General features: G+C 34.5%; 2 long non-coding RNA genes across 2 annotated transcripts; both read left to right on the top strand.

Moving 5' to 3' along the window:
* The first annotated feature begins 333 nt into the window (after positions 1–333).
* LOC149492602 (uncharacterized) lies at positions 334–2454 on the top strand. Its single transcript, XR_016318915.1, has 3 exons — positions 334–736; positions 1468–1549; positions 2344–2454. It is a non-coding gene; the product is annotated as an uncharacterized LOC149492602 (long non-coding RNA).
* A 3680-nt stretch (positions 2455–6134) lies between these two features.
* On the top strand, positions 6135–8279 carry LOC149492601 (uncharacterized). The gene is made up of 3 exons (XR_016318914.1): positions 6135–6537; positions 7269–7350; positions 8145–8279. It is a non-coding gene; the product is annotated as an uncharacterized LOC149492601 (long non-coding RNA).
* The last annotated feature ends 10154 nt before the right edge of the window (positions 8280–18433 follow it).

Below are 18433 nucleotides of genomic sequence, written 5' to 3'. Positions count from 1 at the left end.
TGATTATGTATGTAATTGGTATATAAACTAAAATCAAATATTATTACTGTTACTATTTTTATTGAGTAAATGAAGGGAATGTTTTCTAACCTAACTGAATAATAAAATTAAATCAAACCAAACTCGGGAATCAAAGCGATTTTTTTGAAAACCACACGGATAATCTGAAAACCAAGTGAAAAACCTACAAATCAAATAAAAATCGAGCTAAATCATTGAGTTGGACCAAACCGGTTCGAATCGAACCGGAATGGCCTTGAAACCTCTAGAAACACTCCCTTTCTTTTTATTTTTTTCTCTCTTCTTCTTCGCACATGCAAGGAGCAGCGCCGCTCCTCCTCCTCCTCCTCCTCCTCCTCCTCCTTCTTCTTCTTCTTTTTCTTCTTCTTCTTTCTCTTCTTTCTTTCCTTTTCCTTTCTTCTTCCTTGGATCTGCGTCGGCGTTGTGTTCCAGCCGCTCCAGCAGAGGCGATCGACCACCGAGCGCCACCGCACGCAGCTCCGGCGCCACGTCCAGCCGCTCCACGTCGCAGCGCCTCCACCAGCTTCCTGGGTCAGATCGCGCGGCACGAGCAGACCCAACCTCCCTCTGTCTTCGTTCGAGAAAACGTCGCGCCATCGCCACCGCCTAGTCGCTGCTCCAGCGCGCCTCCGACCACCAACAGCCACTGCTCTCCGATCCGGCACGCGTGGAAATTTCCGATCTAGCAGAAATTCTACAAAAAATTATATTTGGGGTATAAATTAATTTAAATGCATTTTCGTTAATTAATTTAATTTTATTCATGGTAGTTAATTAAATTTAGTCATGTTAGTTAGTTTAATTTTAATAATTTAGTTGATTAATTTGATTTTAGTAATTTTAGTGAATTAAATCGATTTTAGTAATCTTGATTAATTAATTTGATTTAGCAATTTTGATTAGTTAAATGAATTTAATTTGGTTAGATCTACTAAATTAATTTAATTTAGTGTTGATCCATTGATTAATAAAAATTACTTGAATAATTAAAATTAAATTCGTGTAATAAATAAATTGTTAGGAATGATGATATATAGAATTAAAGAAACATTTATAAATTTATGTTGATATGGAAAATATGGAGGATGGGAGAAATTGACTTGTTTGATTGCCCGATGGATGGGCTGTGTGGTTTGAAATATTTGATGAACTGTTGATATCTTAACAGGTGGATAGTCCAATTTTTAGGGGAGATGCCGCCGAAATTTCGGTAGAAAAATAAAATAAATTTCGGTAGAAAGTAAAATAGAGTTCGGTAGAAAAATAAAAATTGAAATTAATATCGAGAGTAGATTACGTAGAAAAAAATTTAGGAGAAGACCCAGATATATATATGCATATATAACAAGTGAATTAAATGACCGGTAACCGAAATAAATAAATGAATGTGAAATATAAGTTTTTGAATTAAAATTCTTATTTAGAATTTTCTTGTTTATTTTAAAGGTTTATGGAATACCAAAATGCGAGAACAAAAGCTGGAAGCATGTGGCTATAAAGACAGTCCTTTAAAGGACAATAAAGAACTGTGAGTAGTGTTAGATAACTAGTATCATCCACCTGCATTCATGCATTCACGGCTAAATGTTATCATGCATTATTTTGTTGAATTGCCATATCGTGCTGCACTATTTGTATTGCTTGATTCGCTGTGATGTGATATTGCTGTGCTTTGTTTATGTGGAATTGGGATGAAGTGGGTCACCATGGGTTTGTGAGAATGGTATATGTGATATGGATCCTGAATATGATATGAAATTTGGCCGGGTAAATGGGAGATCGGCGCCCCCGTGTGCACCTGCTGCTATGATCTGTGTGATATGGAAAACCACAGGTTGGTTTCTTTATTGGGCGCACCTGATAATCTAGATCTGATCGCAGCCCGCAGGGTGGCCTCCTGTTGTGAGCGCCTGATGATCTAGATTTGATGGAGACGCCCGGGTTACCTCCTGTTGGTATGAAAAAGAAAAGAGAGAATGGAAAAACAATGAGAGGGCTGGTCAAGTGAGGATTAGACCGGTCGGCCAGTATGGGGGATCGGCTCCCTGGTGCACACGTGAGAGGATGGGCCATGTGGGAGGACGGCTCATCGGGGGTTCGGTGACTCCACTGACTAATTTCCACGTGATGTGATTATATGAAGGTGATAATAATTGTGGTTGCTGTTGTATTGTCATTTGTGTGACACTGCATGATCATAAATTTAATCGATAAACAAATAAAAATATTTTAGCATTTGTATGATTGTGTGGGGTGAGAGGGTTATCTAACCCTACTCATTGAGTTTGGCGCTCACTCCTGCCTGCCTATTTTTTTTTCCAGGTAATAGAAGAAAGAAAAATCCTATGGAGTTGAGACATAAGTATAGAAGACTGTAAACAATAAATAAATGATGATGTAAATATACAGGTAGAGTTCCGCAATTGTATTCTAGTGGGTTGTAGAGGAACTGTACTAGTGATACATAATTGAAATAGATTATTGGGCCTGTATCCACAGTTATGAATAGTAAATGAGAATTGCATAATATAGGCTTACTACGGGCTTCGGGGGCCTTAAGCCCACCCAGGTCCTAGTGCCGGTCCGGTCCATGAAAATGGGTCGTGACAAAGTTGGTATCAGAGCATAAGTTAGGCCTTAGGAATCAATTGCGGAACATAGGAAAAGAAGTATAGGACTCCTATGTTGGATCGGCCGTAACCAACAAAGGAGTTGTAGTCTGGATTGAATTCCATTTTAGTGCCGGTGGACGCATCGTGCACGAGAACGGAAGGAAATCTGTATGAAACTTAGGATGAGAACTAAAGGGACATAAATAATAGGAAATTATAAATAGGTCTGGGTAACTGACGTTTATAAAATAAATATTTTGAGCTTTGCTAAATTCCCTCCATCTATTTTGAAGCAGAAGATCAGTTGGAAATTGGTGTAATGGCCTGATCACCCAGTACACCTTGATTCGACAAGAGACACTGCTTCAAAAATTATTTGAAATTGTTTAGAAAAGAATTGGGAGTTTTAAAGACAATAAGAACGTGAGTTTATTTAAACTATGATTTGAAAAAAAAAAAAAGAAAAAAAAATGTTTGATTATTTGCGTATTGGAACTTGTTTTTATTGTGAAGTTTCAATTAATTGCTTGGTTTTATTATTCTGTCGGCATGTCAAAATTTGTTTGATTTTAGAATTTAAATGATTTACAAGAATTACATGTTTGATTTATTTTATTGTCTATCCCGAGGACTAAATTAGGCTTACAGAAATTGATACTGATAAATTAATAATAAATGGTATAGAATATGAATTTGAATGAAAATTTCAATTAAGATATAGATTAAATTCTAGAAATGTTACGGTTAGGTAATAAAAAGTGGAAATTGTAATTTAAATTAAATTAAGGGTTAGAAAATGAGGGTTTAGGACAAATAATCATACTAGACAAGAAATCCTCAATTAACTGAGGCAAAATTTAAGGATGTAAAAAGAGAAAATTTGTAAATTATTTAAAGTATAACATTAAGGAGAATAGAGACCTAGAGGCATAATTAAAAAGAATCAGATGTAGAAACGATAAATTGTGTCTAAGGATAATGAAAGGTATTGATTGAGGTGGATGTTGATATGTAGAATTTAGATGGAGTAATTAAAACAGTATAAAGGAGAAAAAGGTGAATTAATTATGTGAAAGAAAATAATGTTAACTGGATATGTCATATTGAGGTGAGGCAGAATGACTGGACATAATAAAGAAGCATGTAAAAATTTCCTTTGGAGAAATTAGTATGACGGGTAAGATTGTAGTACTTTTAAGTATAATCAAAAGTGGCTAGTGAATAATTGGGCAAAAGTTTGAAAAAATAACTAAATAAATAAAGATAAGATAATAATAATAATATAAATATAAATAATAAATCATTAATGAAAATAAATTTTGGAAAAATTTAAGGTGTGGACCAGTCTATTTGACAGACTAATAATAGAGAAAGGAATAGTAATAATGGAGATTAGAATATTTTTGGTTTAAGAGGATTATTTAGGAATGAACTATGTAACAGTAGACTGGAACTAGATGAGTTGAGGACTGTCCTCGTGGAGATAGACAATTCATTTTTGTGTTAAATACAAAAAGATTTTAGAAAATACAATGGGTGTTGATTTTCAAACTTTTCGAAAATAGGTTATATTACCATTGATATTGGTTTTTGAAGGAAATAAAAGTGAAATGCAAATTTCTATTATAAGAATTTCAAAGTTATATATGAGTGACATGCCGATATTTTTAACAGTGGAAAAGGAAAATTATTTTGAAATTGTTTGTAATGGTCAGTTACCCATAGGATGGTCGACCTAGAGTATAGTCGTCAACTCATTAGTCGAATTTTGAATAAACGATTAATCTGTCAGTGAAACAATGTATAGTGAGAGTATTAATAAATGAGGATTCTTAAATTACTCAAAACTCCTTAGTTAGTACACACATTCGATGAAATGCACAAGAAATAGCTAGTATCGTAGACTATTAGTACAAGTGAATCTGATGAGGCAGAAATTTTCTCAAAATAAGAAATAGAAATCAATAAAAATTTAAAGATAGATACGTTAAGAACTGTAATTTTTAGTATTATGCCTTTTAGACTATAATGACTTGTGACAAATCAGAACTAGAGAGTCGTGATATTTAAATTTGAAGTTTTGGGTAGTTGCTAGATCATAAGAAAATTATTCAACTTTAGGGGATGTTTTGGAGTTAAAAGACATGTTAATAAAGTACAATTGAAACATGTGGCAATTAATTTCTCCGAAGTCTTCGATAAATATTAAAATTAATTAATTTAAATCCTGACAGGATGGTTGTCGGTAAAGAAAAAGAATATTCGAAGTTGACTCTTCTATGAGACAATGCTTTGACTTACGTTGATTATGGGGCTATCTGAAAATGATAACAGTAGTAGATGTAAACAACCCATTAATAGATTAAACAATTAAACTTCAAGAGGTTAAATTAGTGAAATGTACAGTTATTAGTTGAGGTTGAGACGATAACAACAGGTGGCAGTGTGCTAACCTGAGAAACTAGAAATGATAAGGTTAAATGGATAAATTTAAGGAAGTTGTAAATACCTTGTTAGACATAAATAAGAAAAGATGAGATAGATAAATTGATACTATATTTTAAAACTTGGATGGAAAAATTTAACAATTAGCTTATGTATTATAAATGTGGAGTAGGACCTTGCTATTATTTCATAAATAAAGTATAAACTGAACGTTCATATGGAAACAAATAAATTAATTTTTTAAATGAAAGTAAATAAGCTTCGGCTAGGTGGTACTATGTAGCTTGAACGAAATTTTATTCTAAATATAATAATTGGCGGTAGAAGTACAATCAGAATACCCCCACTCACTTTGTTTTCTCGATATGTATTTTCGCTTTTGAGCTGTCTCTTTGGTATTGGAAGCAATTTCTTGCAACTTTAAAATTTTCCATGCATCCATTCTTATTCTTTCCCACTAGATTCAATTCGAGGACGAATTGTCTTAAGGGGGGGAGATTGAAATACCCCGAATTTTTATTTTCTAAACTTTGGAATTTTTATTAAATCAAAAATCTGAATTTTTGATAATATGGGTTGTTACGATCGAGCAATTCTAACTTTGAGTCCAAATTTGAATTGGGCCCAAGCCCAAAACGGATTATTCGGGATTTTCGATTGGACAATGCTTAAAATGTTGATGAAGTAAAATAGGATACAAATTATTAATTGATTTTAAATATATGATTATGTATGTAATTGGTATATAAACTAAAATCAAATATTATTACTGTTACTATTTTTATTGAGTAAATGAAGGGAATGTTTTCTAACCTAACTGAATAATAAAATTAAATCAAACCAAACTCGGGAATCAAAGCGATTTTTTTGAAAACCACACGGATAATCTGAAAACCAAGTGAAAAACCTACAAATCAAATAAAAATCGAGCTAAATCATTGAGTTGGACCAAACCGGTTCGAATCGAACCGGAATGGCCTTGAAACCTCTAGAAACACTCCCTTTCTTTTTATTTTTTTCTCTCTTCTTCTTCGCACATGCAAGGAGCAGCGCCGCTCCTCCTCCTCCTCCTCCTCCTCCTCCTCCTTCTTCTTCTTCTTTTTCTTCTTCTTCTTTCTCTTCTTTCTTTCCTTTTCCTTTCTTCTTCCTTGGATCTGCGTCGGCGTTGTGTTCCAGCCGCTCCAGCAGAGGCGATCGACCACCGAGCGCCACCGCACGCAGCTCCGGCGCCACGTCCAGCCGCTCCACGTCGCAGCGCCTCCACCAGCTTCCTGGGTCAGATCGCGCGGCACGAGCAGACCCAACCTCCCTCTGTCTTCGTTCGAGAAAACGTCGCGCCATCGCCACCGCCTAGTCGCTGCTCCAGCGCGCCTCCGACCACCAACAGCCACTGCTCTCCGATCCGGCACGCGTGGAAATTTCCGATCTAGCAGAAATTCTACAAAAAATTATATTTGGGGTATAAATTAATTTAAATGCATTTTCGTTAATTAATTTAATTTTATTCATGGTAGTTAATTAAATTTAGTCATGTTAGTTAGTTTAATTTTAATAATTTAGTTGATTAATTTGATTTTAGTAATTTTAGTGAATTAAATCGATTTTAGTAATCTTGATTAATTAATTTGATTTAGCAATTTTGATTAGTTAAATGAATTTAATTTGGTTAGATCTACTAAATTAATTTAATTTAGTGTTGATCCATTGATTAATAAAAATTACTTGAATAATTAAAATTAAATTCGTGTAATAAATAAATTGTTAGGAATGATGATATATAGAATTAAAGAAACATTTATAAATTTATGTTGATATGGAAAATATGGAGGATGGGAGAAATTGACTTGTTTGATTGCCCGATGGATGGGCTGTGTGGTTTGAAATATTTGATGAACTGTTGATATCTTAACAGGTGGATAGTCCAATTTTTAGGGGAGATGCCGCCGAAATTTCGGTAGAAAAATAAAATAAATTTCGGTAGAAAGTAAAATAGAGTTCGGTAGAAAAATAAAAATTGAAATTAATATCGAGAGTAGATTACGTAGAAAAAAATTTAGGAGAAGACCCAGATATATATATGCATATATAACAAGTGAATTAAATGACCGGTAACCGAAATAAATAAATGAATGTGAAATATAAGTTTTTGAATTAAAATTCTTATTTAGAATTTTCTTGTTTATTTTAAAGGTTTATGGAATACCAAAATGCGAGAACAAAAGCTGGAAGCATGTGGCTATAAAGACAGTCCTTTAAAGGACAATAAAGAACTGTGAGTAGTGTTAGATAACTAGTATCATCCACCTGCATTCATGCATTCACGGCTAAATGTTATCATGCATTATTTTGTTGAATTGCCATATCGTGCTGCACTATTTGTATTGCTTGATTCGCTGTGATGTGATATTGCTGTGCTTTGTTTATGTGGAATTGGGATGAAGTGGGTCACCATGGGTTTGTGAGAATGGTATATGTGATATGGATCCTGAATATGATATGAAATTTGGCCGGGTAAATGGGAGATCGGCGCCCCCGTGTGCACCTGCTGCTATGATCTGTGTGATATGGAAAACCACAGGTTGGTTTCTTTATTGGGCGCACCTGATAATCTAGATCTGATCGCAGCCCGCAGGGTGGCCTCCTGTTGTGAGCGCCTGATGATCTAGATTTGATGGAGACGCCCGGGTTACCTCCTGTTGGTATGAAAAAGAAAAGAGAGAATGGAAAAACAATGAGAGGGCTGGTCAAGTGAGGATTAGACCGGTCGGCCAGTATGGGGGATCGGCTCCCTGGTGCACACGTGAGAGGATGGGCCATGTGGGAGGACGGCTCATCGGGGGTTCGGTGACTCCACTGACTAATTTCCACGTGATGTGATTATATGAAGGTGATAATAATTGTGGTTGCTGTTGTATTGTCATTTGTGTGACACTGCATGATCATAAATTTAATCGATAAACAAATAAAAATATTTTAGCATTTGTATGATTGTGTGGGGTGAGAGGGTTATCTAACCCTACTCATTGAGTTTGGCGCTCACTCCTGCCTGCCTATTTTTTTTTCCAGGTAATAGAAGAAAGAAAAATCCTATGGAGTTGAGACATAAGTATAGAAGACTGTAAACAATAAATAAATGATGATGTAAATATACAGGTAGAGTTCCGCAATTGTATTCTAGTGGGTTGTAGAGGAACTGTACTAGTGATACATAATTGAAATAGATTATTGGGCCTGTATCCACAGTTATGAATAGTAAATGAGAATTGCATAATATAGGCTTACTACGGGCTTCGGGGGCCTTAAGCCCACCCAGGTCCTAGTGCCGGTCCGGTCCATGGAAATGGGTCGTGACATAAAGCAAATAGTTTTTATTAATTGAATTCTATTAACAAATTTTAACAAATCAAACATTCTTTCAACACCAGTGGTGTTCGGTTAATAGGTCGGCGTTTAATACCATTCAAGCATTCTTGAGAGGGGAAGACTTGGGAAAAGATTTTAAAGCTACTCTGCTAGTGTTGATTTCGAAAGTCCAGGATCATTCCCAACTTAATCAGTTCAGGCCTATAAGCTTGTGTAATGTAGCATATAAGATTGCCACTAAAACGATAGCTAATCGTCTCAAGAAAATTTTGCCCCATGTTATTAGCCAACTCAGACAAGCTTTGTCCTGGGTAGGCACATCACATACAATATCATTGTTACCCAGGAGATTATTCATAATATGCGGAACAGAAGAAGTGCGAAGAAGTCGATGCTTATTAAAGTAGATCTCGAGAAAGCCTATGATAGGGTCCGATGGGATTTTTTACAGGATACATTATTGGATGTTGGTATTACTCATTCCCTATCTAATGCTATTATAAGATGTATTTCTTCTTCTTCCATGCATATCTCATGGAACGGTGGGCTTTCAAAAAGTTTCTATCCTTCTCGAGGCTTGCGGCAGGGTGATCCACTCAGCCCTTATCTTTTCGTGCTCTGTTTGGAGCGGCTTTCGCTTTTTCAAGCCGTGGACAGTGGTCGATGGAGGTTGATTCATCTTTCTCATCGAGGTCCCCCTCTTTCACATTTATTCTTTAAAGATGATCTTATTTTATTGGATGAAGCCTCTCTAGACCAGTTGTCTTTGATGCCAGTTGAGTAGAGAGTTGGGGTTTTGCACTATACATAGTTTGGGCAAGTATCTCGGTGTGGCCCTAACTCATGGAAGAACTAACGTTGCTTCTTACTCTTATACTATAGATAATGCTTATATGTGGTTTTCGAATTGGAATTCGTCAAGACTATCGCTAGCTGATTGTATTAGTCTCACAAGTTCAATTCTTGCAGCGATGCCCCAATATGCAATGCAAGTGATGAGGCTGCCTGTTAGTATTTGTTCTAAGATTGATAAAGTCTGTAGAGGTTTTATCTAGGGTTCCTCGACTAATAAAAGGAAAATTGCCCTTATTCCCTGGAAAGATATTACTAAGCCAAAGTCTTGTGGTGGCTTAGGTTTGCGGGATTTGTGTACTCTTAACAAAGCTTTTCTTATGAAAGTGGCTTGGGGCATTAAAACTGGTTTAGTTGCATTATGGGCTTGGGTGTTAACTAGTAAGTATAAGGTTTCCTCAAACAGTATCTCCGATGCCTCCCGCTCGAATAATTCTACTTTTTAGAAAGGTATATTGGATTCATGGGACAAGTTGCTGAATTGTGCCATGTATGCAGTTGGCAATGGTCAAACTGTGAGATTTTGGAAGGACAAATGGGTTTGGGAGTTGGACACGCTTCAGAATGTTACTCTGCATCCTATTCCAGAGATTATAATTAACGAGGTTGTGGTGGACTATGTTAGGAGGGATGGATCATGAGATTTGGATAAGTTCTCAATTTATCTTCCTCCCACTATCATCGCTTGTATTGTGGTAGTCCTCCCCCCAGCTTTGGATTGTGGTTCTGATGATGTCTATTGGAGCTTGACTGGTTCTGGTGCTTTTTCGATCAAATCAGCCTATAGCTGGATTTCTGGAGATGGTCAGGCTCCGAGTTCACGTAAATGGGATTTCATTTGGAAATGGAAGGGACCACAATGCATCCGAGTTTTTATGTGGTTGGTTCTTAATAGGAAGTTGCTCACGAATGGGAAGCATTATAGGCGCCACCTTAATATTGATCCTTATTGTGCCATTTGTGCAGGTCTGGTGGAGGACGAGTTACATGTCCTATGTGATTGCTGTTTCGTGAAGCAGCTGTGGGTTAATCTTTAAGTTCTTGGTTCTGACCATTTCTTCAATGTGGCTGATTCCCTCAAGGATTGGTTTACACAAAATCTTTCCAGTAATGTTTTGCATGTCTCAGGGTTCCCTTGGAGCACAGCCTTTGTTGTCTGTTGCTGGAAGATTTGGGAAAGGAGAAATAAGTGGATTTTTTGTGATGAGCACATTTCCATTTATGGGACATTACGAGATATTATGTCATTGGCTTCTGCTATTCATGAGCCAGATTGTGTAGGTCTGAGTATGGAGGTCCGGCAGCATGTTAAGGATTGGTCGATGATTTTCTAGCAACCACCTATTCTTCCCTTTTGTAAGTGGAACACTAATGCTTTGTTCATTGGTCAAAGAGCTTACGGAGGTGATCTTGTAACACCCACCGCCCGATCCCGAAAGACCCGACGGTGGATGCCACATTCGGTGCCGGAGGCACCGTCCTAACCTACATATAAACCATACAATCATATTATGAATTAGAAGTGACTTAGTATTCATAAGTTTAGCAAGTAAGAATATTTTGTTTTGAAAATGATTTGGGAGAGTCCAACAGAAAAACTGTAAGAGTTTCCCCTAAAAATAGAAGTTGCCAAACATATGAATACAAAGCACTCCCAAATCCAAACTCCAAACCCCATCAAACTCCAATAACAACACAATAGCACTTCTAGCATTTCATATCCTCAATAACAGTATAATATTCATCAATTCAATACATTCATTTAAACACATCAACTTCTAATGTTCTAACCATTAAATAAGTCTAAGTTTATCTCCCAAAATATATATACACCAAAATAATTTACAATAACATGCTTAAGTTATAAATGAAATAATCCAGTCTCCAAAATGGTAATACTTATACACGCCATAATTCTTAGTTACAAAAAAAAAAAAAAAAAAAACTAAGTAACCACCAAAATATCTCTTCATCTCTAATGCTACTCTTTAGGTCTTTAAGCAGCAAGCACAATCTCCAACCTGTGCGTGATAAAATCAACGCGCTGAGTTTAAAACTCAGTGGTGCTCATAAAACACAACAAACCAATGTTGTGATGACAACATACTTAAAAATCACTTATATACATAAAATTATTAAATTTGAACATGCAGTACATATGTACACCAACACATCATGCTTTAGAAATGCATTTGATATCATAAATAAGTTATGGTAAACTATGAGTTATTAACATAATGTGATCTCATTTATTTCACTTCCATGCTTTGATTGATCCTGGCTCTACTCATTCATATTTAGGTATACATGTGGGTAGATTGGGTAATATGCATGCTGATATGTTAGAGCATGATATTGAGGTTACTAATCCCTTAGGTCATAGTGTCGTCGTTAATCGGGTGTATAGAGATTGTCCATTGGTAATCTATGGCCATGTGTTTCTGGGAGATCTAATAGAGTTGCCTTTCCGGGAGTTTGATGTGATCTTGGGTATGGATTGGTTATCGAGACATGAAGTTATGATTGATTGTAGACTTAAGAGGATTACACTCCAGCCTTCATCTGGTGAGGAGATTGTAGTTGTGGGTGAGAGGTCGGATTACCTCTCTAATGTTATTTCTGCTTCTACTGCTAGAAGACTGATCCAGCATGGTTGTGAGCCCTATTTAGCCTGTGTACTTGCTCCAGAGTCAAAATCTCCTAATGTCCATGATATACCCACAGTATGTGATTTTCCGGATGTGTTTCCAGAGGAGTTGCCTGGTTTACCTCATGAGAGAGAGGTTGAGTTTAGTATTGAGGTTATGCCTGGTACTGCACCGATATCCATTGCTCCGTATCGGATGGCGCCTGCTGAGTTGAAAGAGTTGAAGATACAGATTCAGGAATTGCTTGATAAGGGGTTTATTCGTCCTAGTGTATCTCCGTGGGGTGCCCCAGTATTGTTTGTAAAGAAGAAGGATGGATCACTTAGATTGTGTATTGATTACAGACAACTTAACAAAGTTACTGTGAAGAATCGGTATCCATTGCCTCGGATAGATGATTTGTTTGATCAGTTGAGAGGAGCTAGTGATTATCATAAAATCACTTTCTTGACCCAAGTAGAAAAATCACCAAATTCCTTGAAATTAGTCACCAAAAATGACTTCTCTAGCTTCACTCTCTAAGATTTAGTACTTAAATCAAGTTGGATGGGTGAATTTGATGTGTTTCCTAAGTGTTTACTAAGTAAGAATTGAAGAAAAGGAAGAAGAAGAAGAAGGAGGAGGAGGAGGAGGAAACGTGTAAGGCTAAGAAGAACGAAAATTTTGTTGCTCAATAATTGATGGTTGCCTTTAATAAAGCAACTAAGAGGTATTTTGGTCTTTTCTCCAAATTGGAGGGTGTTTTGGTCTTTTCTCCAAATATTCTCCAATTAAATTTCTTCAAAATATTATTTATCTCCACAAAACTCTCTAATTTATTCCATAAAAATAATTCCTCATATTCCTCCATAAAAAATAATTGCTCAACTAATTATCTAAATTCTCCAAAAATATTCCTTACTTACTTTCTACCTACCATGCATACATGCTCCAAAAATGTTAAATAAAATATAAAACATAAATAGTAATTTTTCCGGACAAAAAATAATACCGACTTCCGGACCGGTGGTACTATTCACAGACCGGTAAACTACTATTGAAACATAGGAAAAACAGGGCGTTACTGTCACGACCCGTTTCCGTGGGCCGGACCGGCACTAGGGCCCAGGTAAGCTTAAGGCCCCCGAGGCCCGTAGTAAGCCTAAATTATCCAATCTATCTAACTATCTGTCCCAATTTCATCAAAACAGTAAGCCCATATGACTTAAGATACAAGTTGATAAAATTTTTCAAACATCTGACCCAATCTCAATAATACATAAAATTTAACCAGGGCCTATTCATAATAAATCATAATCACAATATGGGCTTACTGATTCACCTGCAGCTAATTAAACAATAATTAATTTATAGCGTAGTGCTAACAATAAAAACCAATTTAAATACATAACCCTATAACTGCGGAGCTCAATAATAGTCAGATAAAAATATAATTTATACAGTCCAAATTAAATAACAGGAATACAAATTTTACATTTATAACTCTGCGGAGAAGAGTGCAGAGCTTCAGTCGAACCGGCAACTTCCTAGTACCTGGGAGATTTGTTTAGGGGGTGAGTTTTGCAACTCAGTGAATAATAATAAATAATACACACCACATACAGTCAAGCAAAATGCACCCTAGTATACTGAATGAACACACATCAGTCAATCAGATGACATTACATCAGCACCCACAAACAATATCACCTTCAATTAATCACATCACGTGGAGATTAGTCAGTGGAGTCACCGAACCCCCGATGAGCCGTCCTCCCACATGGCTCATCCTCTCACATGTGCACCAGGGAGCCGATCCCCCATACTGGCCGACCGGTCTAATCCTCACTTGACCAGCCCTCTCATTGTTTTTCCATTCTCTCTTTTCTTTTTCATACCAACAGGAGGTAACCCGGTCGTCTCCATCAAATCTAGATCATCAGGCGCTCACAACAGGAGGCCACCCTGCGGGCTGCGATCAAATCTAGATTATCAGGTGCGCCCAATAAAGAAACCAACCTGTGGTTTTCCATATCACACAGATCATAGCAGTAGGTGCACACGGGGGCGCCGATCTCCCATTTACCCGGCTAACAGTAATCATATTGGATCCATATAACGGTACGGTCTCACAGTCCCATGGTGACCCACTTCATCCCAATTCCACACAAACAAATCACAATATATGCACAACACAATTATTCAAACAATTCTTTCAATGTACTGCACCAAATACATAAAAATATACAATTATGCAACATAAAATAAATATGAGCTTTAATATAAAAAAAAATATATATGTATATATAAGGTTTGTAAAAAAAAATGCTATGCAAATGCATGTTGATATGCATTATTTATTATTACTCACAGTGGTGGAGAGCGAAATTCTAGCTTTGATTCTGTCCTGGAGGAGCACTAGATGGACCCGGGCGATCCAAAAATAGTTGTTGTCGAATTGCTAGAATGGGAGTTGCCGGGTTGAAGGGTAGCAACTGCTTGTGGCCGGATCTAGCTAGCAGTGGCGGAGAGAGGCGGAGAGAGGCGGCTGGCAGCAAGACTTGCAGCTGGAGCTGCTGCTGTGGGCGCGCCAGACCTGACAGAAGGGTCTGACTGCGCGCTCTGTGGCGCTGCGTGAGCTAGGACAAAGCGGAACGAGCAACAGAGCTGCTCCGGTGACGAGCGGCAGTGGCGCTCGACTGGAGCTGCTGGTGCTGCTGGACAGTGGTGTGAATGCAGGTGCAGGGAAGAAGAAAGAAAAGGAGGAGAAGGTGGCGGAGATGGTGTCGCCGGAGATCGGGAAGCGCAGAAAAATATGAGGGAGGGGAGTGAGGTGCGCTAGAAATAGAAAGAAAAGAAAAATCTAGATGGTTTGGGTCGAACCGGTTCGATTCGGTTCGATTCAACCCAAATCTTTGATTTTCGATTGGTTTTCGGCTTTTTCAATCGGTTTTCGGTTCGGTTTCTCACGATAGTTGCACTAAAATATTAATATTAATTTCCAGGCTGTCGGTACATTAAATTTATTTGGAAAATCTTTGAAAATAAAAATTCGGGTTGTTTCAGTTACAGATCTACTTCGAAACCATGAAGGTAAATGGCTCACAGGTTTTGTTTCTAATTTTGGTTCGTGCTCTGTCCTCAATGCTGAGCTGTGGACGATGCTAGAGGGCTTGTATCTAGCTAAGGGCTAGGGTGTATCTCATCTTCTTATTGAGTGTAATAACACAGTCGCAGTCCAGTTAGTTCAGGGCCAAGCTCAGTCCTCCGATGTTGTTCAAAAACTAGTGCTTGCGATTCAAAATATTCTCAATAGTGATTGGTAATGTCGAGTTGTTCATGTTTACAGGGAAGCCAACTATTGTGCAAACTATCTATCAAAGTTTGTAGGAAGTTTTCCCTTTAGGCCTCATTTTCTACAAGATCCTCCGCATGGGCTGTGTCAATGGATTATGCATGATTCTACAGGGGTAGCCTATCCTGGCTTTGTATCTCTTCTTAGAGCTAGCTCTCCTTTTCTTAAAAAAAAAAAAAAAAAGAGTAACAAATCAAAATATATATAATAGTCAAGAAAATGAGAGATTTCAATTACAATAATTAATAAAAATTATATATTACATGCATTTCACATAATCTTCATTGCCACCTAAGAACATAATATATGTCTTGACTCGAGAGGTTATGCGTTCCATCGTTGCGTAGAACAAATCTTTTTTCTTTAGGCTCAAAAGAGTCTAAAAAAATCAAGTCTAAATTCATTAAACAATCTATTTATATTAGTCAAAATGAAATAAACTCATTGTAGAAGTAGTATAAATAATTAATTACGATTCGGGTTTATTTCTTATATAAGTAGGAATACCTTCTTTAATTATTTTTACCAAGTTTTTATTTTTTATTATTTATGCTTTAATTTTTCAAATAATAAAATTAAAATCTTTAACAATATTTTTATCATCTTTAAATTCAACTGAGTATCTTAGTCACCCAACGTTTCCCTTTCCTATTCGTACTTTTATATATATTATTATTATTATAGAGTAAAAAATTCCTAATTTAAATATAAATAGAAACTCTTTTAATTAATATAATAAGAATATCTTAGTGAATAATTATTAAAATCATAATCTAAGTCCTTATAAAATAATTTGTTAATTTCAATTAATTTGTAATTTTAATTGAGAAGTTTTATAATAATTAAAAGTCTTGATTAAAATAAAAATTCCTAATCGAAATAAAAATTATACAAATTAATAGCAATAATTATATCAAACAAACCCATCATTATTAGTTGCTATTATTTCCTAATTTGAGATCCAAATAAGTGTACGAATTATTAGTTTTTATTTTGACTATTTAATTTTAATTTTATTAGTGAAGAATATGATTGGATTCACCCAAATCAATTATAAAAAACTAATAATATGTCTTTAAGGAATGTATTTTCATCTAAATTATTAGTTTATTCAATTAAAGATTTTATTTTTTATTTTTTTAACCAATAAAATCAAAATCCTAAAAGATATTTTTATTCATCCTCAAAATTAGTTGGTTATTTACCTTTATTTTTTCAACCAATAAAATTAAAATCCTTAAATATATTATATTTTTCATATCATATTTAATATGTACCTTACATAGTATATAATATAATTTCTTATTTAATCCGGTATAATTTAAATTTAAATAAAAAATTAATATTACCAATCAAAATTAAAATGCCTTTACTTTTCAACCAATCAAATTAAAGTTTTTAATAATATTTTTATCGATTTATAAACTTAGTAGAGGCACTTGACGAAGCCAATGTTTCCCATTTGTATTTTTATATATACTATAGTAGATAGATTATAAATAAATAAATGAAGAATACAAACAAACTCACAATTCTATAACTAAAGAAAAAAAAAATCATCAATTCATGCAATGAAATTATACGTAGTGCAAAAAAAGACATGATTACAAACTCAATAATTCAAAATTGGCAAAAGCTTGACATAATAATTTTTGATAGTCAAAAGAAATAAATACTTAATATTCAAAAGTAATTAAAACTAAATATATATATGATGGTATGAGAGAACAACTTCCTAATTAGAATAGGAATAATTTATAATATTAAAATAATAAAAATAAATTGGTTAATGTCATAATTAAAATGGGACTAAACTTCCTAAAAATCAAATCTAATTAGAATGGTAATTTCCACTTGGTGTTTAAATTTATAACTAAAGAAACATAAATGGTGTTTAAATTTATAACTGAAGAATTTATGCTAACTAAATATTTAAACTTTCATGTATGTTTAAGAACAGAGGTTATTAAAGGTATTTTTATGGTAATATTTACCTATAGTAGATAATTATTCACAATTATTAAAGAATTTTAGAAAATTTTTGAGAAAAATAAATAAAAAAACGAAAAATTCAACCATTTTGAAAAATTCAATCACTCTGAATCAAATTTTATAATTTGTTATATTTGTTTCTAAGAATTTATTATACTCTCTCATAGATAAATGATTACAGGAACCATGGAAAAGCAAATATTCAAAAGTTCAACGCTTCAAAAACCTCCCAAATAATAAAGAAATCTAAAAAGTTTAATCTTCAAATCTAAACATAACAAGGAGGTTGAAGGGATTACTAAATTATAAGAAATATAAATAAAAAACATTCTACTATTAATTTGTAAGGCTAAATCATTAAAAATACTCTAAACTTTACGGGTAATTTTAATTGTACCTTAACCAACTTTCTTCTTTTAGTATCCCGAACTTTAATCTTAATTACAATAGCATCCTAATTTCAAATTATACCCAATTTAATGAATAAATGTTATTTTTATGAGACCCAGTTTAATCTTTTCTCCGAATTAAGCTCATTTTCCACCACCATCGGTTATAAATAAAATAAATATTTATATTTATTTATATAAATATTAAAATAAAAAATAATCTATTCATCTTAAAATAAAATAATTTTATTTATTTATTTAATATTGACAACAAATAATGATTTCCTAAAAATAAAATGACGCCGTAGTGAATAAAATCTATTTTTATAAGAGATTTAACTTAAGTATAAACAAAATTTCATGTTTAAAAATAACAAAATAAAACTTAAACTAATATTTTATGCTTATAACCAACTAACATTTATTATTTTACTTAGATTTTTTTGAATTTGAATTCCTAATCAATATTAATTAGGGCCTTGTTAAACAGTAAATTTTTAGTTAACCTGATTATAAGAGACAGTATAGGTCCCAATAATATTTTATTCATTAAATTAGATCCAATTCGAAATTAGGATGCTATTATAACTAAAATTAAAGTTCAGGGTACTAGGAGAAGAAAATTGGATTTAGGGTGCAATTAAAACTACTTTGCAAAGTTTGGGGTAGTTTTAATGATTTAGTCAATTTGTAATAGAGAGAGTTAAGATCATACTTATTATAAGAAAAATACATGATTGCAAACTCAATAATTCTAAATTATTGATGTAATAATTA

The sequence above is a fragment of the Jatropha curcas genome, chromosome 11, assembly GCF_041381405.1.
Source record: "Jatropha curcas cultivar XTBG-Jc1 chromosome 11, XTBG_Jcur_1.0, whole genome shotgun sequence".
In the NCBI taxonomy this organism is placed as follows: Eukaryota; Viridiplantae; Streptophyta; class Magnoliopsida; order Malpighiales; family Euphorbiaceae; genus Jatropha; species Jatropha curcas.
The sequence above is the reverse complement of the archived record's forward strand: the minus strand, read 5'-3'. Positions and strand labels throughout refer to the sequence as shown.